Source organism: Eumetopias jubatus, unplaced genomic scaffold (genome assembly GCF_037043125.1).
Source record: "Eumetopias jubatus isolate StellerSeaLion01/CBP00866 unplaced genomic scaffold, mEumJub1_p1.0 scaffold_13, whole genome shotgun sequence".
NCBI lineage: Eukaryota > Metazoa > Chordata > Mammalia > Carnivora > Otariidae > Eumetopias > Eumetopias jubatus.
This window is the reverse complement of record NW_028274819.1, coordinates 59,516,076-59,543,147: the sequence shown is the minus strand read 5'-3', so window position 1 is coordinate 59,543,147 and position 27,072 is coordinate 59,516,076. Positions and strand designations below refer to the sequence as shown.

At 36.3% G+C, this 27,072-nt stretch overlaps 1 protein-coding gene across 1 annotated transcript in view; it reads left to right on the top strand.

Moving 5' to 3' along the window:
• The window catches only part of NARS2 (asparaginyl-tRNA synthetase 2, mitochondrial), a 130,770-nt gene that overhangs the window by 29,335 nt on the left and 74,363 nt on the right, over positions 1 to 27,072 (top strand). The window lies entirely within an intron of this gene.

Sequence of the window (27,072 nt, the reverse complement as noted above, 5' to 3'; positions counted from 1 at the left end):
CAAACCAAGTTCTACACCAAGCAGGCTTCCCTTGGAGGAATGCATTAATTAGCATGGAGGGTGCATTCTGGAAAATTCAGAGTATATTTAAAGAACAAAATTCACATAATGCACATGAATGTTGCATGGGATATTTGAACCTCTGGTAGTACCCACTAAACTCCAATACCTCTCCCTAATCATTGTGATAGTCAGCAGCATTCCCACTAGAAACCTCAGATACAAGGCTTTGCAGGCCATTGTAAGAACTTTAACTCTGAGTGAGAAAAGTCATTACGGAGTTCTACGCAAAGGAGTAATATAAATTACTTATGTTTTAATGAAATCATTCTGGCACTGTATGGAGAATAAATGGTGGGTGGGTAAGTATAGAAGAAGAAAAACCAGTTAAGAATCTAATGCAATAATCCAGATGGACAGATGATAGGGGTTTAGACCAGAGTTGAAATGGTAGATCCTAAAATGTGGTTGGATTCTGGTTATATTTAGAAAGTAGTTTATGCATGTCAGTACCAGGGCACATTTTCTTACTGTTTTTTGTCATCTCTATTCCTGGCTTATATTTTCCTAGTTAGGTTGGCTAGTTCACATCTGCTAGAGACCTTTAAACTTTTAATATGGAGGAGATTGGTTTTTTTTCTACAAATGGTTGTTTCCATTGCTAATTTTTTTATCATTTTATTTTTTTCATCATAGGTATATTCTTTAATCCCTAACCCCTATTTCCCCCACCACCCCATCCACCTCCCCTGTAGTACCATCAGTTTGTTCTCTGTAGTTAAGAGTCTGTTTCTTCATTTGTCTTTCTTTTTTTCTTTGCTTGTTTGTTTTCTTTCTTATATTCCACATTTGAGTGAAATCATGTGGTATTTCACTTAGCATAATACTCTCTAGCTCTATCCATGTTGTTGCTAATTAAATAATTAGGAACACCTGGGTAGTAACGTGTCTGACTCTTGGTTTAGGTTCAGGTCATGATTTCAGGGTCATGAGATGGAGCCCTGCATCAGGCTCCATGCTCAGTGTGGAGTCTGCTTGAGATTCTCTCCCTCTCCCTGTTTTCATCATAAGTATATTTTTTAATGCATGTTAATACCAGGGCACATCCCTCCCCCCAATCACTCTCTGTCTCTCTCAAATAAATAAATAAAATCTTTCAAAAATTAATTAGCATAAATTAAATAATTAAAGTATAAAGTGGATTTTCTTTTTTTCTTTTTCTTTTTTTTTGTTAACGTGAACTTTAATGTTGCTGTCCATACATTAGCATTTAGTTAAGTACTCATAAATGAAAAGGTCAGCTTCATAAACATTAGAAACCCTTTTGAGCTTATTCTCTCTAAGGCCGGTGCCATTTAATTGTTTTGAGGGACAGGTTTTTGTTGAAAGTCAGATACTTATTTTATGGATGCCCATTCCTTGAAGGAAGCATTCCATGGCATTGTTGACTTAAGGAGATACTTTGATCCCCAAAATGATCCTTTTTTTGATAATGTTTGAATAGCACCAAAATGATAAAGTTTATATTAATATACCTTATAATAGTTTATTCTTAAGCACCACAGCCAGAGGTAAAGGATGACCAAGCCCTTCTGTTCCAAGTATCATTATCTTGCTTTGTTCCACACAGTAACTGCAAGAAAATATGTTGTCTTTTAATTGTTGGTTGGATTCAGTTTTTATACTGGGAGGAGGTATGGGACATAAGGGACTAGCTTTTATAGAAAGACATTTGATGAGGATTCAGGATGCTTGGTGCAGTTTTGTTTTATAAAGATTGGAGTGCTGATTATGTTTAGTGGTAGTCCTTTAGGAGGGACAAAAGAAATATAACAGTCCCTACCAAGAAGGAGCTAGGGAGAAGATGGGTACACAGAAAGTTGAACAACATTATAAAGTAGTGAACGATTAAGTGGAAAAGATTGGTAAAGCATTATATCTCAGGGGGAAATTACAGCATAAGCAAACACTCAGGGTAAGGATGACTAAGGCAGATGGGGGAAACAAGATCAGTTAGGTTTAAAAGAGCATTGCCAATATGTTTTTCTGTTTTTGAGAGTTTTTAATGGAGAATAATGGGAAAGAACCCTGGAAAGGTCAAGTAGGTTAGAACAGAGTAGAGGACACACTGCAGGAACCGGTGAGGATTTATAAGCTTGATGAAAGCAAGAATAGGTTCGAAGGAGGGAGAGATAGCAGAGGAGTAGGTGGTAGGACATTGGCCTAAAATCTAGGTATGAAGTGATATGTACAAGGTCTTGATAGCAATGGTAAACATGGAAAGGAGGGAGTGAAAGAAAAGGTTTTTGTTTTTGTTTTTTTTTGAGAGAGAGAACTAATGGGGGTGGGGTGGGGCAGAGGGAGAGGGAGAAGCAGACTCCCTGTTGAGCAGGGACCCTTACACAGGGTGATACAGGGCTCGACCCCAGGACCCAGAGATCATGACCTGAGCTGAAGGCAGCTGCTTAACTGACTGAGGCACCTAGGTGCCCCTGAAAGAAAAGTGTTAAAGATGAAGAAAAGGTTTGGAACCAATGCTTTTATGATCAGAAAGGACTAAGGGGAGTTTTTCTGATAAGCAATATTCCAAATTTGCCTTTACTGCTTGAATATTTTCCTCTCACCTCCTCCTCCTGAGATTCTCACTTCTTCCTTTATCTCAGTAAGTGGGAGGAAATGTTCATTTAGTTGATATGTACAAATGGCTTAGGGACTTAACTCTGGACAGTATATTTCGCTTCTCATGGTGTAGGGGCTAGAAGATGGGATGAGAGGATAGTTAAGGAGCTAGGAGTATGTCATATCCATCTTTATAGCCCCAGTCGGACAACTAATATGCCCAAATTAATATTTTTTCAGTGATAATGGAGAAATTGTTTGGTACATTTTCCCTGACCCTTTCATATTTGGGAGCAAATTTGACTTTTGACAATTAGCATTGTTTCTCGGGAAAGAAAAAAAAAGTAAGGCAGCATTGTTTATTCACCTTTTGTTTTGCCCCAGCCTCACCCTCTGATCTTACAGACATCAGACCCCTTTTCTCAGTTCTTTCTTTGTTCTTTCTCTTTCTCAGACTGCTCAGCAGGAAAGCAGACTGTTTACAAACAGTCTGAGCTAACAACTTCCTTTTCTGCTGATCAAATAGTTGCCAAAGTGAAACCTTTCTCAGGGATGAGGGTGGGTGTTCTAGTTAGTGGGTGTTCTGGAATGTAAATGGATCTTTATTTTAAGAAAGATTATTTTTATACGAGAAGTTCAGTGTACACCAAGATACACATCCATAGCAATTGGAAAGTATGGAAACATGAACTGGACTTCTTGGAGATTATTAGATCATTGAAGGGTCTGCTTATATGACTTGATAATAACAGGAGACTCTCAAAACTACCATAACCATCAGAGTAGAATGCAGCTTATTGAGCCTGTTTCCCTTGGCTTTAGTTTTTACAGATGAGATGCGGTCTATGGCATGTCAGGGCAATTCCTATAGTGTGATAGCAGCCCCCTTTGAGACACAGCTTGACGGCAACATAAAACTACTAAACCACCAATCTTTGGTGGGTGTATGGAAGATTTAGTTTCTGTGTTTTGTTTTATATAATCAGAATCCCATACTTAGGAGAGACTTACATACTTAAAAAAAAATTTGAATCCTATTGTGTTGTTTCTACTGCACAGGAGAAAAAAAACAGGGAAGCAACCTGGTATATTAGAAAGATAATCATACTAGAAGCTGAGAAATCTGGAGTTTACTACAAGTCTTGCCAAAACCTGGTTTGGTATGACATTTGACTTAATATTTAGCACAATTTTTAAGCATTAGTGTCCTTTTTTTTTTAATTAAAGGGAAGTTATATTAAGGTCTCATCTGACTCAAAGATTCTTTGATTATTTATTATCTGTATCACAAAAGGCATAGCCTCTGAATAAACCCTTAATTGGGGTAAAGAAAGAAAATAGGATATTCACTGGTTTCATGGAGCTTACAGATGGTAAGTACTCTCTTTCCTTCATGCTCTTTAAAGGAAATTGCGGATTAAGGTAAACAGGGCAGTGGCATGCTGTTTTGATTTTAGACCTTTTAGGTTTCTGTGCCATGCTTCATCTTTATACATTCTGTTCTGGACTTTTCCTCCTTGGGATTATGAGTCAATGAAATGGGGGAAAGTGTGGGGATGTGGAAGGGGGAGGACAAACTAGAAGATGGAAAAAGGGCACAAGGAGGTAAAATAGGACGTGGGTACTTCATTAACTTTGGAGGTCAAATAAATTTCCATTGTTGATTGCATTCTTTTCCACTATTCAGTTTATGGCTCCTTACTCTCTCCTTGCTATGTATTTTACATGGAGGCAGAGTCAGATTTGTGTAGGTTTTTCTATTTCATTCCCTTGAGATTTTGAAACTCCTCAGCTATATTTATTCTGCTGTGAGAACAGATAACTAGAGGGCAATTCAGAATACTTATTTAATATTTTCTTGGAAATCCTCAAAGAAACGGAGAAATTTAGACCCCTCCGTGATATGAAACTCCCTGGGATACCTGCATTTAAAAATTTTTGGTAGTTCTTGGTTTCTCTTTTCTTGACTTTGTATTTTCTGTCTTCCAAAGGCAGAATAACCTAGCAAAAGAAAATTTTCTGTTGTGCAAGATAGAGAAAGTCTGGATTAAATTGTGTTGCACTAATAAACTTTATGTGATCAGGGCAAAATTAGTTGAATCGAAACCTATTTGAGTGGGAGGAACTGTAAAATCATCCATTGTGCTTTTCATATGTTTTGCTCAAAAGAGCAAATAAATCTTTGCTCCAAATAAAATCTTTCTTCCAAATAAAATCTTTTTACCGTGACCCAATATATAAACTAGATAAAAGTAGTAAGTGTTTATCAGGCAGCTCAAATCTGCATTGTTTGGTCATTTTACGCTGACCACCTATATGAATATCTAGCAGAAAGTTGAGAGATTGCCAGGAAAGTCTTAGTTATATAGGACTCTGTACATATTGCGGGACAACCTTGACTCCTGTCTATTAAATCCCCCTACAAGTTTCCAAAATAACTTGCTAGGAAACATTATCATCACCATTGAGAGGCACGAATCTATGATCTCCCCTCCAGTAATCTTACCCAGTTTCAAGGCTTTGTATACTATCTACATGCTGATGACTACAAAATGTTTTCACCGGCCCTACCCTCTCTTTCTGAGCTCCAGATTTGCAACTGCCTATTTGATGTTTTTCAACTATGATGTCTAGTGTACACTCAAACATAATATGTCTTAAATATAACTCTTGACTTCTTCTCTCCAAAGCCTCTGCCTCTTCTAGTCTTTTCCATATCAGTAAAAGTTACTGCTATCCATTCAGTTGCTTATTAACAACCTAGGAGTGAAATTTAGTTTGTGCTTCTCCTGCCCGTCTTCCTCAACCCCCCATCTAATGTATCATCAGGAGATTCTGTTGATGTACCTCAGTTTAAATCCTCATGCTCTCCATTTCTGTTTCCAACATTACCTAACTCAAGCCACTGTCTTTTCTTGCCTGTGATTAGTCTCCCCATTTACACATTTTTCCCCTACTATCTGTTCTCCTCTCAGACACTAGTGTAATCTTAATACACATCATGCCAAAACCCTGCTTAAAATATTTTAGTGGTTACTGTGTGTTCTTAAAATAAAATTGAAACTTCTTATCATGATTTATGAGGGCACTACAGTGATCTCACTCCTGCCTGCCTCTCCAACTGAATCTTTTAACACTCTCTCTAATCCTTAAATCTTCTCAAGCTACAGTAACCTGCCTTCTCCTCCTCAAATACATGAAGCCCTTTCCTACTTCCTGAGCTCTCCGCTGGATGTTCTTTGGCCTAGAATATTCCTCTCCCGTAGAGCAAACACATTCTCATCCTTCAGTTCCCTGCTGTCATGTTGCTGCTTCAGGGCGCTGCCCTCCCCACCCCCAATCCCCGATTCATTTATTGCAACTTGTAGTTATCTTGAATCTTTATTAGTTTACATGTTCATTTTCTTTCCTCCCCATTAGACGATATAAGCTCTCAAAGAGGACTGTTTTATTCATTGCTTTGTCTTTTTGTCTAGCGCAGTGCCTGGATGAAGGAAGGACTAGTATATGCAGGTTATTATAAGTACGTAGTCGTGTCCCCTTCCTAGCCTAGGCTCAGAGTGGGCATTAGGGGTGGCTGCTAGTAGTAAGAAGCCTTCATGGACAGGTGATTTATGAGCTGAGCTGTTAGTAGTAAGAAGCCTTCATGGACAAGTGATTTATGAGCTGAATCTTGAAGGACAAGTAATTTAGTCCAGTTAGAACGTCTGGGTAAGAGGGAGCAGTGTACTGTGTACGAAGACCCAGAGGTTAGCGAGGACATTTACCGTTAAATTTGACTAGAGTGCACAAAGTGAGTATGAATTAGAACAAGAAAGCTTTAGAAGGTCACTGCCAGAGAAGGAAGTTTCTTTTCTTTGCCTTTTTTTTTTTTATATAAGGAAATTTCTTTTATGCTAGTTCAAGGAAGGCTTTGGGGAACCATCAAAGGATTTTTGTATTGTTTTTAGAGTAATCAAAATTTCAGTTTTATGAAGATTATTCTGGCAGGAGGCTTGAGGTTTGATTGGAGGTTTTCAATATTGGAGACTGTGAGACTTCCGCCTTTAATTCTTTTTGGACATCTTCTATTTATTAAGGCTTTCTTTTAGGCCATGATTAAGAAACTCACTTGGTTTCCTGTTGGGGGAGACAAATTGTTTTGGTATAGCATTCCCTAGACCCCTTTACACTAAAAAGGAGGACTCTGACAAGCTTTTGTTTATATGAGTTATAGTCTATTGATATTTGTCACATTAGAAATCAAAGCTGAGAATAATTTTAAGTCTTTATTACTTCATTTAAAATTAATATAGTAGACTATTTTAGCATAGATAAAAATATTTTCTATGAAAAATACGTATATTTTCTAAAGCAGTTTGTCAAAATAGTATTTTATATTTTTGTACATCTCATTAATGTCTGACTAATACAAGATGTCTGGATTCTCTTATTTGTGTCTGTGTTCATTCTGTTGCAATGTGTCGTTTTAGTTGAAATGCATTAAAATCTAGCCTCATATAGATAGTTGGAAAAAGAGTATTCTAATGGCCTTTTCAGATTATTGTTGCTATTCTTCTTTGATACCAGAATTCAACAAGTGGTAGTTTTTTGAAGATTAGTTATATTTTAGAATCTGTACTGATACTATAATGGACTGATCTCTTCCCTGGCTTGTGCCTGGAATACCCTGCCCAGTTCATACTACAGGCACACCTCTGAGATACTGCAGATTCAGTTCCAGACCACTGCAGTAAAGTGACTATCACAATAAAGGAAGTCAAATGAACTTTTTGGTTTACCATGCATATAAAAGTTATGTTTGTACTATATTGTAGTCTATTAAGTGTGCATTAGTATTATGTCTAAAAAAACAGTGTATAAACCTTAATTTAAATATACTTTATTGCTGGGGCACCTGGGTGGCTTAATCCATTAAGCATCTGACTCTTGATCTCAGCTTAGGTCTTGATCTCAGGGTTGTGAGTTCAAGCCCCTCATTGGGCTCCACACTGGGTGTGGAGCCTACTTAAAGAAAATATTGTTAAAAGATGCTAACAATTCCCTGAGCTTTCAGTGAATTGTAATCTTTTTTTGCTGGTAAAAGGTCTTGCCTTGATGTTGGCAGCTGCTGACTAATCAGGGTGGGAGTTGCTGAAGGTTGGGGTGGCTGTAGCAATTTCTTAAGCTGCCACATCAGTTGACTCTTTCTTTCATGAACAATTTCTATGTAGCATGCAATGCTATTTGCTAGCATTTTACCCTCTGAATTGGAGTCAGTCTTCCACAAATCTGCTGCTGCTTTGTCAAATAAGTTCATGTCATATTCTAAATGCTTTGTGGTCATTTCAACAATCCTCATAGCATCTTCACCAGGAGAAGATTCTATCTCAAGAAATCACTTTCTGTGCTCATCCATGAGAAGCAGCTCCTCATCTGTTCAAATTTTACGCAATTGCGGCAATTCAGTCACATCCTCAGGCTCCACTTGTAATTCTAGTTCACTTGCTATTTCTACCACATCTGCAGTTACATCTTGCACTGAAGTCTTCGGCCCCTCACAGTCATCCATGAGGGTTGGAATCCACTTCTTCCAGACTCCTGTTCATGTTGACATTTTGACTTCTTCCCATGAATCACAAATGTTCTTCATGGCATCTAGAATGGTGAATCCTTTCCAGAAGTTTCTCTGTTTACTTTGCCCAGTTCCATCTGAGGAATCACTATCTATGGCAGCCTTATGAAATGTTATTTCTTACATAATAAGACTTGAAAATCAAAGTGACTCCCTGGCTGCAGAACGGATGTTGTGTTAGCAAACATAAAAACAACATTCATTTTATTGTACATCTCTATCAGAGCTCTTGAGTGACCAGGTACGTTGTCAAGGAGCAGTAATATTTTGAAAGGAATCTGTTTTTCTGAGCAGTAGGTCTCAACAGTGGGCTTAAAATACTCAGGAAACCATGTTGTAAACAAATGTGTTGTCATACAGGCTTTGTTCCATTTATAGAGCACAGGCAGAATAGATTTAGTGTAATTCTTAAGGGCCCTAGGATTTTAGGAATGGTAAATGAGCACTGGCTTCAACTTAAAGTCACCAGCTGTGTTAACTCCTAACAAGAGAGTCAGCCTGTCCTTTGAAGCTTTGAAGCCAGGCATTGACTTCTCTCTCGCTCTAAAAGCCCTAGATGGCGTCTTTTTCCAATAGAAGGGTTATTTTATCTGCATTGAAAATCTGTTGTTTAGTGTAGCCACCATCATGATTTATCTCAGCTAGATCTTCTGGATAACTTGCTGCAGCTTCTACATCAGCACTTGCTGCTTTACCTTGCATTTTTATGTTGTGGAGACAGCTTCTTTCCTTAAACCTCATCAACCAACCTCTGCTAGCTTCACACTTTTCTTCTGCAGCTTCCTCACCCTCTCTCAGCCTTCATAGAATTGAAGAGAGTTAGGGCCTTGCTCTGGATTAGGCTTTGGCTTGAGGGAATATTGTGACTGGTTTGATCTTCTCTCCAGACCACTCAGACTTTCTCCATACCAGCAATAAGGCTGCTGTGCTTCTCATTTGTGCGTCCACTGGAGTGGCACTTCTAATTTCCTTCAAGAACTTTTCCTTTGCACACAAAGGCTAACTGGTGCAAGAGGCCTAATTTGAATGAGACACCAGTAGTATTATCCATTAATAACTACATCATCAGTGCGACTATCAACAGGGCGGCTAAGACAATAACGCATAACTATTATTACGACAATAGTTTTGACCTCATGAGCCTCCTGAAAGGGTCTTGTGAAACCCCATGTGAGCACAGACAACCCATTGAGAATCACTGTTTTGATACAAAGCAGTGTGAAATCTTATACACTGCTGGTGGCGAAGGACATTGGTGTAACTCCTTTGGAAAACAGTTCGGCATAATCTGCTAATGTTAAAGATAGGCATACCCAACAACTCAACAATTTTCCATACAGATGCATATCACTAGACATTTAAAAAATGTACATAACAGCATTATTCATATTAGCTTCAACTGGAAGCAGTTCAAATGTATATGAACAACAGAATAGATAAATTGTCATAAAATTGGACAATGGAATACCCTACAACAATAAAAATTAATGAATTTCAGCAAAACACACAACAACATGGGTAAGTCTCACAGGTATAATTCTGAGTGAAGAAGTCAAACATAGTATGATTGCCTTTATATTAAGTCAGAAACAGAAAAGTAATACAAAGTTTTTTCTCAACTTAGGTAATTGACAACTAAAATTGTAAGATATTTAAAGTGTACATGATGATTTTATATACTTATACACTTGGAAGGATTCCCCCCATCAAGTGAACTAGGACATCCACCACCTTACCTATTTACCTTCTTTGGTGGGGTGAACATTTAGGTTCTATTCTCTTAGTAAATGTCAATTATATAATACAGTCTTATCAACTATAGTCATCATATTGTACATTAGATCCTCAGACTTTATTTATCTTGTAACTGAAAGTTTGTACCCTTTTACCAACCTTTCCCTATTTTCCCCACCCTCTAGCCATTACTTTTCTACTCTCTGTTCTATGAGTTTGGGTTTTTATTTTTGTTTTTAAGATTCCACATTTAAGTGATACCATGAGGTATTTGTCTTTCTCTGTCTGGCTTTTTCCCTTAGCATGTTGCCTTACAGCTTCATCCATGTTGTTGCAAATGACAGGATTTCCTTCTTTTTTTAAACACTCAATAATATTCCTCTGTGTATGTGTGTGTGTGTGTGTACATACGTGTATAAATATACACATCTCACATTTTCTTTAATTGTTCATCTGTTGACAGACACTTCGGTTAGTTCCAGACCTTGGCTATTGTGAATAATGCCATTATGAACATGAGGATACAGATATCTCTTTGAGATAATGATTTTATATCCTTTGGATATAGACCCAGAAGCAAGATTATTGTATCATAGGGTAGTTATATTTTTAATTTCTTGAGGAGTCTCCATACTGTTTTCTCTAGTTTGCCAGTTTACATTCCCACCAACAAATGTACAAGGGTTTCCTTTTCTCCACATTTTCCCTGGCATTTGTTATCTTTTATCTTTTTGATAATAGAATCCTAACAGATATGAGATGGTATTTCTTGGTGGTTTTGTTTGTATTTCTCTGATGGTTAATGATGTTGAGTACATTTTCCTGTATGTGTTGGCCATCTGTATATATTCTTTAGAACAATGTCTACTTAGGTCCTTTGCCCATTTTTTTATTGGGTTATTTAATTTATTATGCTATTGAGTTATGTTGAATTCCTTGTATATTTTGGATATTAATCCCTTATCATATGTGTGATTTGCATATATTTTCTCCTACTCCATAGATTTCCTTTTCATCTTGTTGATGGTTTCCTTTGCTATGCAGAAGCATTTTAGTTTGATGTCAAATCCAAAAAATCATTGTCATTACCAATGTCAAGGAGCTTACCCATTTATGTTGAAGTTCTAGGAGTTGTATGGTTTTCGGTCTGATATTCAAGTCTTCAATCCATTTTGAGTTAATTTTTGTGTGTGGTGTAAGATAGGGGTCCAGTTTCAATTGTTTGCCTGTAGCTGTCCAGTTTTCCCAACACAATTTATTGAAGAGACTATCCATTTTCCATTTTATATTCTTGACTCCTTTGTTATAAATTAATTGACCATTTATGTTAGAGTTTATTTCTGAACTCTATTATGTTCCATTTACCTATGTGTCTGTTTTTATGCCTATAGCATACTGTTTTGATAGCTTTGTAATATAGTTTGAAATCAGGAAGTATGATGCCTCCAACTTGGCCTTCTTTCTCAAGATTGCTTTGGCTATCTTGAGTCTAATAGAAAAGACTATTCAGAGTCTTTTGTGGTTCTATACAAAAGTTGGGATTGTTTTTTCTTCTTCTGTGAAAAATGCCATTGGAATTTTGATAGGGATTGCATTGAATCTGTAGATCATTTTAGGTAGTATGGACATTTTAACAATATTAATCCTTCTCATGGAAGATTTTTTATTTGTGTCTTCTTCAGTTTCTTTCATCAATGTCTTAATTTTCATTGTATAGATCTTTTACCTCCTTGGTTAAATTTTACCTCTTCCTTTCCAGTTTGGGTGCCTTCTAGCCTTCTATTTCTTTTTTTTTTTTTTTTTTTTTTTTGTCTGATTGCTCGGGCTAGGACTTCTAGTACGATATTTTTTAAAAGTGGTTAGAGTATCTTTTTCCTCATCTTAGAGGAAAGGCTTTCCACATTTCATCATTGAGTATGATATTAGCTGTGGGCTTGCCATAGATGGCCTTGTGTTGAGGTACATTCCTTCTATACCCAAATTATTGAGGTGTTTTTTTTTTCTCTTTTTATTTTTATTTGCATTTATTCTGCAGAATTTACTCCCGGACCATAAGTTTTTGTTTCTTCAGTTTCTTCTGGGATATATTTTTCTTCTGTGCAACCTCCTCTTCTGGTTTAGGAACAATCTGCTCTTTTTCAGTAAGGATCATCTCAATGTGGCAGGGAGAGCTCATGTATGGGTTAATCCGACCATGAGCCCTGTATGTTCTACGCCGCATCTTGGGGGCTTTGTTCACCTGGATGTGCTCAATGACCAGAGAATCAACATCTAAACCCTTAAGGTCAGCATTACTCTCTGCATTTTTAAGCATGTGCAGTAAAAATTCAGCAGTCTTCTTGGGCCACCAACCCTGTGTCCAGCCCCACTGTTTGGCCTGGGCATGCCTACCAACTCCACCATTGTAGCGATGGAATGGCACACACTGCTTCTGTAAAGTGATGTCTTTCAGATACTTGGTGGCTTTTCGGATATGCATACCCTTGATGGCCTGGGCAGTTTCACGTGTGTTCTTAAAGTGAACACGAAGATTTGAACCTCTTGATTTACATGATTTCATAGGGTTTTCTGGGTCAAACGAATAGCGAACCATTTTCAGAGGTCACCTCAGGCCGCTTAGGGGGAAGAGCAGTTATTGAGTTTTTAAACATGAAAGAATGGTGAATTTTGTCAAGTGCTTTTTCTGTATCAGTTGAGATGATCATATGATTTTTATCCTTCATTTTGTTCATGTGGTATATCACATTGATGGATTTGTGGTTATTAAACCATCTTGGCACTCCTGGAATAAATCCCACTTGATCATAGTATATGACCTTTTAATGTATTGTTGAATTTGGTTTGCTAACATTTTGTTAAATATTTTTATATCCCTGTTCATCAGGGATATTGGCCTATTGTTTTCTTGTAGTGTCCATGCCTGGCTTTGGCATTATTAGGGTAATGCTGCCCTTGTAAAATGAGTTTGGAAGTATTCCTTCTTCTCATTTTTTTGGATGAGTTTGAGAAGGATTGGTTTTAGTTTTTTAGATGTGTGGTAGAATTCACCAGTGAAGTTCTCTGGTCCAGGACTTTCTTTGTTGGAAGGTTTTTGATTACTTTTCTTCAAGGTAGGTGTATGTTTCTAGGAATTTATCCATTTCTTCTAGGTTGTTCAATTGTGGGGCATATAACTGTTCATAGTAATCTCACAATTCTTTGTATTTATGTGTTATCAGTTGTAATGTCTCCTCTTTCATTTTAATTTTATTTGTTGAGCCCTCTCTATTTTTTTCTTGGTTAAGTTGAGCTAATGGTTTGTCTGTTTTGTTATCTTTTCAAAAAACTAGCTCTTAATTTTATTGATCTTTTCTAATGTCTTTTTAGTTTCTATTTCATTTATTTCCACTCTGATCTCTGTTATTTCCTTCCTTCTGTTAACTTTGGGTTTAGTTTGTTCTTCTTGGGAAAGTAATATAGTGTTTTGATGGTCAGGTTAACAGTTTGGGGAGGAAAGATGAGTTATTGGAAACAGGATTACTAGAGTTTTGTCATATGTTGTTACTCTCGTGTTTTGTGTTCTGGGCAGTAGTCACCAAGGCATATATTTTGTGATAAATCATTGAGTCATACCTTTCTGCATGTGTGTTGTATGTTGCAATAGAAAACTTAAAGAAAAAAGATTAACAGGTTTTTAGTGTTCTTTCAGCAAATACTTTTAGTAGAAACAGGCTATTTTTGTTTCATAATTAAATTATTACCAATTTTTGAATGCATTAAACCATGTTATCCCAGCATCAAAAGCTGTCTTTTCTAAAGCTTTAACCTGTTTACAAATTAATTTTTTTTTGTTTTTATCAAGTGAGATTATATTCCCTATTGCCAATATAGTAAGCTTAAAAGTTCCTAATAAGGAATGTTTTAAATAATGAGGTGATAATTAAGTCAGTTCTGTTCTTCCATATTTATTTAATTAATGGTTTTATCACCTAATTCTGAAACCTTTGGGCACATTTACAAAGTATAAGAAAAATAAAATAAACACGTTCCTATTTCTGAGTTTTATCTTTATGATAAAGAAACCAGAGTAAAGATCAAGATGTGCCCTATATGAATACAAACAACCTCCTCAACTTCCTGATGCTACATGTATCGTGTGTGAGGAGTTTTTATCTCTTTGTTTACATTTGCTGAGACTGATAGAAATCATAGGCATCATAGGCATTAACGAGGGCACGTAATGTGATGAGCACTGGGTGTTATACGCAACTGATGAATTATTCAACACTACATCTGAAACTAATGATGTACTATATGTTGGCTAATTGAATTTAAATTAAAAAAAAAGAAATGAGACCATCTTTCTTGGCAAATGAAGGATATAGCATGTTGATCATAGAGATCCATCCATATGTTGATGGAATTTTTTAAAATGGGCTTTCCTTTTTAGAGCACTTTCAGATTGAAAGCGAAATTGAGCAAAGACATAAATATTTCCATAAAGTCCCTGCCCCATACATGTATAGCCTCCCCCTTATCAACATCCCTCACCAGAGTGGTACCTTTGTTAAATTGTTGACTCTGTATTGACACATCATTATCACCCAAAGTCCTTAGTTTACATTAGGGTTCATTTTTTTGTGTTGTACATTGTGTCTGGACAAATGTATAAGACATATATCTACCATTATAGTATCATGCATAGTAGTTTCACTGCTTTAAAAATCCTCTGTGTTCTACCTATTCATCCCCCTCTCCACCCTTCCCCCTTGCAACCACTGATCTTTTTTATTGTCTCCATGGTTTTGCCTCCTCCAGAATACCATATAGTTGGAATCATACAGTACATAGCCTTTTCATATTGGCTTTTTTCACTTAGTAATATGCATTTATAATATGACTTTTCATGGCTTGATAGCTCATTTATTTTTATTTTTTATTTTATTTTTTTAAAGATTTTATTTATTTCTTTGAGAGAGAGAGAGACTGAGAGATAGAGAGCATGAGAGGGAAGAGGGTCAGAGGGAGAAGCAGACTCCCCACTGAGCAGGGAGCCCGATATGGGACTCGATCCTGGGACTTCAGGATCATGACGTGAGCCGAAGGCAGTCGCTTAACCAGCTGAGCCACGCAGGCGCCCAGCTCATTTCTTTTTAGCTGAATAATATCCTATTATCTGGATGTACCACAGTTTATCCGTTCAGCTACTGAAGGACATCTTGGTTGCCTCCAAGTCTTGGCAATTGTGAATAAAGCTGCTATAAATATATGTGTGCAGGTTTTGATATAAGTTTTCAACTCTTTTGGGCAGGTATCAATCAGTGCGATTGCTCAAGAGTTATTTGATTTTGTAAGAAACCACCAAATGGTCTTCCAAAGTGACTATGCCATTATGCATTCCCACCAGCAATGACTGAGAGTTCCTATTGCTCTGTATCTTTGTCAGCATTTGGATTTTGGCCATTCTGATAGGTTTGTAGTGGTATTGACTAGCTTTTCAGCATGCTTGGCCAAGACACTGCTTGTGAGTCATTTTCTGTGGATCACGTGACTTGAATACCCCCACCTTCAGCCGTTTTTTCAGCAATCTATGAGCCAGGTTTTTGGGCTTTGTTTTTTGTTGTTTTTTGTTTGTTTGTTTGTTTGTTTAATTTTGGACACTCAAAAGAATAAGAAACTTGGGGAAAGTTCTGTAAGTTCCTTTGGGGTGTTAGACGAATTGATAAATGAGTGAATAAATTAGGATTTTGTGGATATAACCTCCTCCAGACATATTCATAAGTTATCAACATTCAAGATTAGTGCTTAATATTAAGTAACTTTTGTTTCACAGTGTTAACCCATGAAATTGAAAAATATTGGAGTTCTTCAGGGGCCTTGTCTCTTATTACTGTATCCCTACATTTAGCCTCATACCTGGCACATAGTAGGCACTCTGTAAATATTTGTTCAATTGAAAAATGAAGTAGGGCCTGAAAATATAGGCGATATCTATATTTGAACTGAGACCCAATTTTACTTTTCAGTGGAGAGACCTTAGAAAAGCTTCATTCATGTTAATGCTAAGGAATGCAGTGATCAAAAATGGTGGGCTCTAGCAACTTCTTTCTAGATAGGTATCCTGGAGCAAGGGAAACAAAATAAAAAATAAACTACTGGGACTATATCAAAATAAAAAGCTTCTGAACAGTGAAGGAAACAATCAACAAAACTAAAAGGCAACTTACTGAGTGGGAGAAGATATTTGCAAATTGCATATCCAATAAAGGGTTAGTATGCAAAATGTATAAAGAACTTATACAATAAAGTGTTAGTATCTAACATATATAAAGAACTATAAAACTCAACACCCAAAAAACAAATAACCCAATTAAAAAATGGGTAGAAGACACAAACAGACATTTCTCCAAAGAAGACATTCAGATGTCCAACAGACACATGAAGAGATGCTCAACATCACTCATCATCAGGGAAATGCAAATCAAAACTACAATGAGATATCACCTCACGCCTGTCAGAATAGCTGAAATCAACAACACAAGAAACAACAGGTGTTGGTGAGGATGTGGAGTAAAAGGAAACCCTCTCTTACACTGTTGGTGGGAATACAAACTGGTGCAACCACTGTGAAAAACAGTATGGAAGTTCCTCAGAAGGTTAAAAATAGAACTACCCTATGATCCAGCAATCTCATTACTGGGTATTTACCCAAAGAATACAAAAATACTAATTCAGAAGTATACACGCACCCAGATGTTTATAGCAGCATTATCTACAATAGACAAATTATGGAAACAGCCCAAATGTCCATCAGTTGATGAATGGATAAAGAAAATGGGGGGGTGTATGCATGTACATACACAATGGAATATTACTCAACCATAAAAAATTGAAATCTTGCCATTTGTAATGACATGAATGGAACTAGAGAGTATAATGCTAAGTGAAATAAGTCAGAGAAAGGCAAATACCATATGATCTCACTCATGTGGATTTTAAGAAAACAAATGATCAAAGGGGGAAAAAAAGAGAGAGGCAAACCAAGAAACAGACTTAGCTATAGAGAACAAACTGGTGGTTACCAGAAGGAAGGTGGGTAGGGGGATGGGTTAAATAGGTGATGGGGAGTATACTTGTTGTGATGAGCACTGATTGGTCTATGGAAGTGTCGAATCACTACATTGTATACCTGAGACTAATATTACACTGTTAACTAATTGGAATATAAATTAAAACTTAAAAAATAATAAGTTTAAAAAATGATGGAATAACCAGAAATTAAAATATGCTTTAAAGCCTCTAAATTAGTGTGTTAGGGGCACTTGGGTGGGTCAGTCAATTGAGCGGCCAACTCTTGATTTTGGCTCTGCTCATGATCTCACGGTCCTGGAATTGAGCCCTGCGTTGGGCTCTGTGCTTCATAGAGAGTCTGCTTGAGGATTCTCTCACTCCCTCTGCCCCTCCCCCCCCGCTCATGCACGCACATGCTCTCTCTCTCTCTAAAGTAAATACATAAATCTAAATTTCATTTTTAAAAAACTTTAAAAAATAGTGTTATTGGTGCATAAATAAACCAGCGGATAGAACTTAAAGCTCAGAAATAGACCCAAGTTATACTACAAAGATAGTATCTCAAATCATTGAAGTAAGTGTTACTAGGTCAACTTCATAGCCATATAATTGTATTAACCAGAAATAAGTTGCAGAATTTTACTTACATGGTGGCAGATGGTGTGATGTGAATATATGTTTTTCCCCCAGCAATTTTGGGATAATAATGCTGTGGTAATTTCTAGCATTGCCAGCACATCAGTAGTAATTTCCATGATTCTTAGAATTATGGTACATAATCCATCTAGTCTTAACATATTTCTTTCAATCTCTGGGTATTTTATTTGGGAGAAATAATAAAATATAACAGAATATAAAGACTTTTTTTTTATATTTCTATGTATTTTAAATTTTTTCAACATGGAGCCCAATATGGGGCTCAAACTCACAACTCTGAGATCTAGACCTGAGTTGAGATCAGGAGTCAGACAAGAATATAAAGACACTTTTTGAAGTACTGTACATGAAATAAATTTTTAGAATCAGAGCATTCATTCATTGTGAAAAATATTTGAACATAAATCGGGAAGAATGGTTGGTATCTCGTTACTTGCCACATCTTTACTGATTTTTGCTATTATGGTATTTTGATAGTGCATAAAGTACTTTCTGTTTTCGTTAATTACACTTAATTTAGTTGTTTTCTTTTTTAAAGATACAGCAGAAATATCATATTCAGAGATTTAGAAAGTTTATTTTTAAGGTGGTTATTTGGATCTTAGAACTCATTTTCCTTTACAGAAATATGTAATAATTATATTCACAGGGCAGCCATAAGACTATTTAATGCATCATGTAGGTAAAATACTGTAACTTTTAATGACAACTTATAAAACACTGGTAATTAAGCAAAACAAAAATGGTAAAATTGAATAAGAAACTATTTTATCCTTGAAGAAAATAGGAGAATAAGAAGTATTGACACAGGGATCATGCAGTCATACGTTGGACATTTTAAGAGCTGTAAATATTGATCTGTGGTTTTTTAAATAATTTTAAACATACTAGAAAAGCATAGAAAATAACAAGCAAATGTCACCCAGCTCAATATTTTGCTTCAGAAACTTTTAAAAATAAATAAAACCTGCAATTTTTAGTGTTATGTTTAATTTTTATTTTAAACCTTATGACTCTCATAGTGCTTGATATAAATTTGGGTAATTTTAAGACTTATAAGCATAAAGAAAGAAGGAAATAAGGAAGCAGTCCCAGAGGTGACTGAGGGTGATTTAGAGAGTAAAGGTTGTCTAAGAGAGTATATAGATAAATACCTTCCTTAGAACTGAGTGAGCCACATCCATGAGAATGCAAAAACAGGTGAAATAGAAGAGATTTTTTTTTTTCAGTGATCAGATTATATTGATGATAGTATCCTATCTTTTCCAAATTTTCCTGTTTGAATAGATGTCAGAATTAGATGGTGTTCGGAAGGTGGGCGAGAGAGTATATGTTTTTTTATATTTAGCCAAAAATGGTATTTAATTATAAAGGATGTCTGCAAATTATGTGTTTGTGAGTGGGAGTGGATAGGAGGAAGATAGAGTCATAGTAGGCATGCAATTTATTTCTGTGAGGAAAATGAAAAATTTTCTTTAAGCTACTTTAAACTTACAACCACATATTCAAAATACATCCTCTACCTTTTGTATTTTTAAAAATTCTTGTAGATGTTAGGATGATGGTGACACTAAAGAAACAGTAAACACCTATTTACAGATCTACCAGGAAATAACAGAGTATTAATTACAAGCATTATAGTTTTATAAGAGTTAACATAAGAAATACTTTCTGCTTCTCAGTACCTGTGTTGGAAAACAAACATACCCCTACAAGTGCACTGCAGGTAGCTTTTAGACAGCAAAGCTGTGACACTGCTAGAAGCTTTTACGGCTAAATATGCTGCATATGCTTTTTGTGCTTTCCTTGCTTCTTTATCAGACTTTGGGCTCTTCTGATTTCTGATGGCTGACTCCCTCTGTTCACCTTGACTCACTCTTGGTCAACAAGCATTTATGGAACAGCTACTGGTCTCTGGCACTGTGATAGGTGCTTAGCATACCAAGATAGATAAACTCATTCCCTACTCAAAGAATTCAGCGATCATTTGGCCTTTTCTTCTCTTGGCCTTCACCCAACTGTGTTTTTATTACAGGTAGCACAGTAGAACCACCTATATTCTCTTGGTATTTTGACTTTGTTCCATGCTTTGTTCTTGGTTTTAAATTTTTTATTGGTGCCGATCAAAGGAATCTGTGCCACTGTAGGACAAAAGATAAAATCGTGAGCGTTTCTGTGATAAAGAACACATGGGGAATGGGGCATCGGGCTGGCTCAGTCAGTAGAGCATGCAACTCTTGATCTCAGGGTCATGAGTGCAAGCCCCATGCTGGGCGTAGAGCTTACTTTAAAAAGAAAAAATTAATAATTATAATACTAAATGAAATCTGCTTGTGTCAAAAAACATATTTTTTAAGAAAGAATACATGAGGGGCACTGGTTGGCTCAGTCGGTTAAGCATCTGCCTTCGGCTCAGGTCGTGATCCCAGGGCCCTGGGATCAAGCTCCACATCAGGCTCCTTGCTCAGTGGGGAATCTGCTTGTCCCTCTCCCTTCCCCCACACTTGTGCTCTCTCTCTCTCTCTCTCTCTTTCAAATAAAGTCTTTAAAAAGATAAAATAAATAAAAATAAATAAAAAAGAATACATGGAATAAAACCCATATACCATTTGAGTATTTGCTAATAGTACCTCAGATTGTACTTCAAAAATAATATATTGTTTAAAATGTATTTTTTGAACAGGTAATATAGTTCACGGTTCAAAAGGTACTAATTTAAAAGTACAGAAGGATTCATCCCACCTTTGTTCCCTAATGATCTGCTGTCCTTCCCCAGAATTAACCATTGTTATTTCTTGTGAATCCTGAAAATATTGTGTAGCACTATCACATTGTGGTTAGAGAGATTCTTGCCAGACCACTGTGATTCATATTGTGCATCACATTAGGCAAGTTAAATTAATAACCTCTTTGTCTCAATTTTTTCCTCTATTAAGTGGGAATACTAGTAGTTTATTAGGTTGCTTGTAAACTCTTTAGCACAATGCGTGGCACATAGTAAGTGTTTAGTGCATATTGGCTAAGGTTGTTTCTGTAAATGTGTATATATCAATGTGTATTCTTTTAACCTCAGGAATACAAAGTTGAATTAAGCATAATTAAACACTGTTATTGGTCTTTGCAAGGCACTCATATCATATTACTATGTAACAAAACCATTTATTCTTTCCCTTGAGTCTACAGGTCATTTGGATGATTCTGATCTCTGTTGGACTTGGTTAGCTGATGGTTTGGCTGGGAGCTGGTCAATCAAGGATAGCCACACATGTCTCTCAGATTTCTCTATCATGTTCATCAGGGCATGATCTCTTTGGTGGCATAGGTCCAAGAAAGAATATGGAAATGCACAAGCATCCTTTTCAAGCCACTATTTTTGTCAGTTTTTGTTACCACATCATTGGTCAACATTGCTACCATATCATTGGTCATATTTAATAACTCTGTTGAAATTCTGTCCATGTAGGTACATTTATTTGTTGCTTCTCACTGCTACAAAAGATTCAGTGGTATTTGCTACATTTTCCTGACTGATTCTTCTAGTTAAGGACTCTTAAGTTGTCCAGTTCTAAGTTACACCCAGAAAAAAAGTACTGCAATAAATAGTCTTAAACATATTCCGTAATGGACTTGTAGAAAAATTTCTCTGGAATATATATCCAGGAGTGGAATTCCTAGGTCATAGGGTATATGTGTTTTTAATTTCATGAAGTTCTCCAGAATAGTAGTACCAGTGTACTATATGACTTTATGAAAGGGTTCCAGTTTTCCTATGAATTAGTTTTCTATGACTTTGTTAGAAATTTATTTTTTTAAGATTTTTTATTCATTTGAAAGAGAGATAGGTCATGCACATGAGAGCACGAACGGGGGGGAGCAGCAGAGAGAGAGGGAGAAGCCGACTCCCCGCTGAGCAGGGAGCCTGATGTGGGGCTGGATCCCAGGACCCTGAGATCATGACCTGAGCTGAAGGCAGACAGTTAACTGACTGAGCCACCTAGGTGCCTCAAGTTTTCTATGACTTTGTAACAAATTGCCCTAAACCTAGTGACGTCAAACAATACTTGTTATTACTCAGTTCTGTATATCATTAGTCCAGGATGGTGTAGCTGGGTTCTCCACTCATGGTCTCACAAGGCTGAAAGCAATGTGTGTGCCAGTTGCATTCTCCTCTGGAGTTGGACATTCTCTCTCTTACTCGTTTCTGCTATCAGCCAAATTCGGTTCCTTGCAGTTCTATGATTGAAGTTCCCATCTTGTTGCTGACTGTTGGCCAGTTTGCTCTCAGCTCCTAGGAACTGTCCTGAGCACCTTTACATGTGGCCTTCTCCATCTTCAAGCCAACGACAGCTTGTTGAATCCTTCTCCTGCTTCAAATCTCTGACTTCCACTTCTGCAGCCATCTGTAGAAAACATTTCTGCTTTTAAAGGGTTCATGTGGTTAGGTTGGGAATATCCAGAAAATCTCTAAAATCTTGAGGGCATCTGATTTGGAACTTTATTTTATTTTTTCATTTTTTTTGGATCTTTTAATAAATAAACTGTAAGGTAGGACAAATAAGTATCATCTCACCTTATTTTTTTGTTCATTTTTTTTTATTTTTTTCATCATGGTAAGTATAGTCTTTAATCCCCATCCCCAATTCACCCATCTACCCTCTAGTAAACATCAGCTTGTTCTCTGTAGTTAAGAATCTGTTTATTGATTTACCTCTCTCTTTTTTTCTTTTCCTTTTCTTGTTTGTTTTGTTTCTTGAATTCTGCATATGAGTGAGATCATATGGTATTTTTCTCCAGCTTATTTCACTTAGCATTATACTCTGTAGCTTTGTCCATGTTGTTGCAAATAGCAAGATTTCATTCTTTTTTATGGCTGAATAATATTCTCATATACATAGATATATATGTATATCTCCCATGTTATCTTTATCCACTCATGTGTTGATGAACACTTGGGCTGCTTCCATAGTTTAGCTATTGTAAATAATGCTGCAATAAACATAGGGATGCATGTATCCCTTTGAATTAGTATTTTTATGCATTTTTTAGGTAAATACCCCATAGCCCAGTTACTGCATCGTAGGGTAGTTCTATTTTTAATTTTTTGAGGAACCTCCATACTGTTTTCCACAGTGGCTATACCAGTTTGCATTCCCAAGAGAGGGTTTCCTTTTTCTCCACATCCTCATTGGCACCTGTTGTTTCTTGTATTTTTTAGTTTAGCCATTCTCACAGGTGTGAGGTGATATCTCATTGTAGTTTTGATTTGTATTTCCCTGATTAGTGATGTTGAGCATCTTTTTATGTTTCTGTCGCCCATCTGAATGTGTTCTTTGGAGAAATGTCTATTTGTGTCTTCTGCCCATTTTTTAATCAGCTCCTTCGTTTTTTGGGTGTTAAGTTGTACAAGTCCTTTATATGATTTTGGATACTAACCCTTTATTGGATACATCATTTGCAAATATCTTCTCCCATTCAGTAGGTTACCTTTTAGTTTTGTGTTTCCTTCATTGTTCAGAAGGTTTTTATTTTGATATAGTCCCAATAGTTTATTTTTGCTTATTTCCTTTGCCTCAGGAAACATGTAGAAAAATGTTACTACAGCTGATGTCAGAGAGATTACTGCCTGTGCTCACTGATTTGGAGCTTTAGTTGCAAAATCCTTCATGGCAGTACCTGGCTTAGTGGTTGAATAAACCAGGGGCTGAGAATCTTGGGCATGTCTTAGATATCTGCCTGCCATACCCTGAATCTGCACCTACACTTGACATTAAATAACTTTGTAATCTTTGTCAATCTGGTATCTGTAATGAATTCTTCTTAAAATGCCTTATTTTCACTTGAATTTCTTTAGTTTATAGTGAATTTGAGTGTTTCCTCATACATCTTAGGCATTTGAATTTTCTTTTTTTTTGTAAATCTCTTTTCATATCCCTTGTCCAGTTGGGGAGCAGCTTATTTTCTTTCTTGTTTTCTTGTCACATGGTCCTCATATGTCCTGTCCATTAATCACTTGTCAATTTTAGATGCTGAAAATATCTTAATTCTTTTTTTATGACTTTATTTTTTATTATGTTAATCACCATACATCACATCATTAGTTTTTGATGTAGCGTTCCATGATTCATTGTTTGCGTATAACACCCAGTGTATATATATATATACCACTTCTTCTTTATCCATTTATCTTTCGATGGACATCTTGGCTCTTTCCATAGTTTGGCTATTGTGGACATTGCTGCTATGAACATCGGAGTGCACATACAATGATGGAATATTATGTAGCCACCAAAAGGAATGAAATCTTGCCATTTGCAACCACATGGATGGAACTGGAGGGTATTATGCTGAGCGAAATAAGTCAGTCAGAGAAAGACATGTATCATATGACCTCACTGATATGAGGAATTCTTTTTTTTATTTTTTATTGTTATGTTAATCACCATATATTACATCATTTGTTTTGGTGTAGTGTTCCATGATTCATTGTTTGTTCATAACACCCTGTGCTCCATGCAGAATGTGCCCTCTTTAATACCCATCACCAGGCTAACCCATCCCCCTACCCTCCTCCCCTCTAGAAACCTCAGTTTGTTTTTCAGAGTCCATCATCTCTCCTGGTTCGTCTCCCCCTCTGACTTACTCCCCTTCATTCTTCCTCTCCTGCTGTCTTCTTTTTCTTTTTTCTTAAAATATGTTGCGTTATTTGTTTCAGAAGTACAGATCTGTGATTCAACAGTCTTACACAATTAATCTCAGGAAACAAACTGAAGTTTGCTGGAGTGGTGGGGGGTGGGAAGGATGGGGTGGCTGGGTGATAGACATTGCAGAGGGTATGTGCTATGGTGAGCCCTGTGAGTTGTGTAAGACTGTTGAATCCCAGACCTGTACCTCTGAAACAAATAATACATTATATGTTAAAAAAAGAGGAGATAGTAGGAAGGGAAAAATGAAGGAGGGGAAGTTGGAGGGGGAGACGAACCATGAGAGACTATGGACTCTGAGAAACAAACTGAGGGTTCTAGAGGGGAGGGGGGTGGGAGGATGGGGTAGCCTGATGATGGGTATTAAAGAGGGCACGTATTGAATGGAGCACCGGGTGTTATACGCAAATAATGAATCATGGAATTCTACATCAAAAACTAATGATGTAATGTATGGTGATTAACGTAACATAATAAAATTTTAAAATAATGACATTTAAAAAAAAAAAAAGAAACCTTTGACTATTTTCCACAATTCCCACAGTTGATTCTGACAATTTTTACTCATTATTTTCAGTTTTTCTGTGGAGGGACAGTCCTTCAGAGCTACCTATCTCACTATGTTTACTGACACCACTCTCAGCAATTACTTTTTAAAGTATTTCATAATGTCCCTTTAATATTCCGAAATAAAATGTATAGATAATATAACTTAATTCATTCAGAAGTCTTAAAAAATCAATGTAATGCATAAATTGTAATATAAAGGAGAAGAGGAAGTAATTTTTAAAATGTAGTACTTATTTTAGTATGTAAGTGTGTATGACATTGGAAGGCATGATGAAGTAGTGATAGTTTATACCTATTTAAATAAGTTGGATTTAACAGATGTAAGAAGGGGGGCGCCTGGGTGGCTCAGTCGTTAAGCATCTGCCTTTAGCTCAGGTCATGATCCCAGAGTCCTGGGATTGAGCCCCGCATCGGGCTCCCTGCTCAGTGGGAAGCCTGCTTCTCCCTCTCCCACTCCCCCTGCTTGTGTTCCCTCTCTCTTGCTGTGTCTCTGTCAAATAAATAAATAAAGTCTTAAAAAAAATAGATGTAAGAGGATCAGATTCCATTTTGTACAAATGCTAATAAATGAAAGACTAAAATGTAGTCATAAAGACTAGACTTTAAATGCACAAGAAATGAGAGAAATCACTTTAGGAGAAGTCAAGATAGAACACCAATACAAATTATAGACTAAAGAGGTGAAGGAAAGGAGAAAATATAATATTCTTATAAATGTGCTGGGCCTTATTTGAAACATAATTATTTAGTAAATAGTGAGGAACTACAGAGAACATATTTTTTTATTTTGGAAATCCAAATACAGGTCAAGGCAAATATTTTAGTCTTGTGTACTTGAGTCCTTGGAAACAGTATCCTTTCAGTGAATATGGGATTCAAAGATGGATTTTTAAAAAGCAGTGATAGGACATTTAGGACCACTATCAAAGTAAGTTTGAAAAATAACAGGCAATTACAAAATAAATGAATGATTTCAATTTGTAATTTTTACACTAGATTTCTCATTCATAAACATATATGCCTGTATATGCTATGCAATATTTTTAGAACCAATGCAATTAAATAAGATGACTTCATTTCATGTGTTTCTATAATTCAGTATTTGATACTAAGTCTCTTAAAAGGAGTCTCATGTTTTCTGTTATGTATTTAAAATTGGCTTTGTTGCTTTTATAGTAACGGCACTGTTACACTAAAATACTTTCAAATAAACGCACAATTTGAAATACAAGAGTAGGGAAATTAACTTTCATCCAAAAAAGTGAGTATAATAGTCATACCTGGATCCAGGAGCTTTCTTAATTATACTATTTAAATTGTGTTTCTGGGGCACCTCGGTGGCTCAGAGTCTGTTAAGCGTCTGCCTTCGACTCGGGTATTGATCCCTCTTGCTCTGCTGCTCCCCCTGCTTATGCTCTCTTTCTCTGTCAAATAAACATATAATCTTTTTAAAAAAGTAAAGTAGATAAATTGCGTTTGACCCCCAAATAATTTTTTAGCTTGTTATAAATGTTGGCTGGCCTGTTTCCTACCTGTTTCAGCTGGAATAATCACCTTATCTATATTGCAAGTTTATAAAAAATGTTTAAATTAATTGCTTCCCATATCTTTTAAAGATAGAGTTCTGCTCTTCTGAGTTCTGGGGGAAGTTAAATTAATGTATGTAAAAGTTTATAATGTACTTATAAAAATCTGCATTAAAAATATTAAGAATTTAATATGACAACACATGTTCTAGAGGCTATTCCCTTGAGAAAATCAAATTTCAATCATAGGTCAGAATTTTAAGAGATTATTCTTCACATTTAAAAATTTTAATTCATAATCTCTTTCCTTGGCTTGTCTCTCAATCAGAATCACTTTTTAGGGAGAACTATATCTTGTGACAAAAGTACTTTGTCCTTTGTTTGTATGTTTTGAAAATGCAAAGCAAATATCCTTGACCTTAGCACTTTCTAAGCAGGCATTTTCTCTTTTAGGAGTGTACTGAGAACTGCCTTTATTTTCATGACAATGACCTGTCCTCACATATATTTAATTACATTGTGATTTTTAGTTGTGGCACATATGTGGATGTGAAAGCAGAACAAAATATCTCATAGCTTTTTGTGGCTCATGTTTTTCATT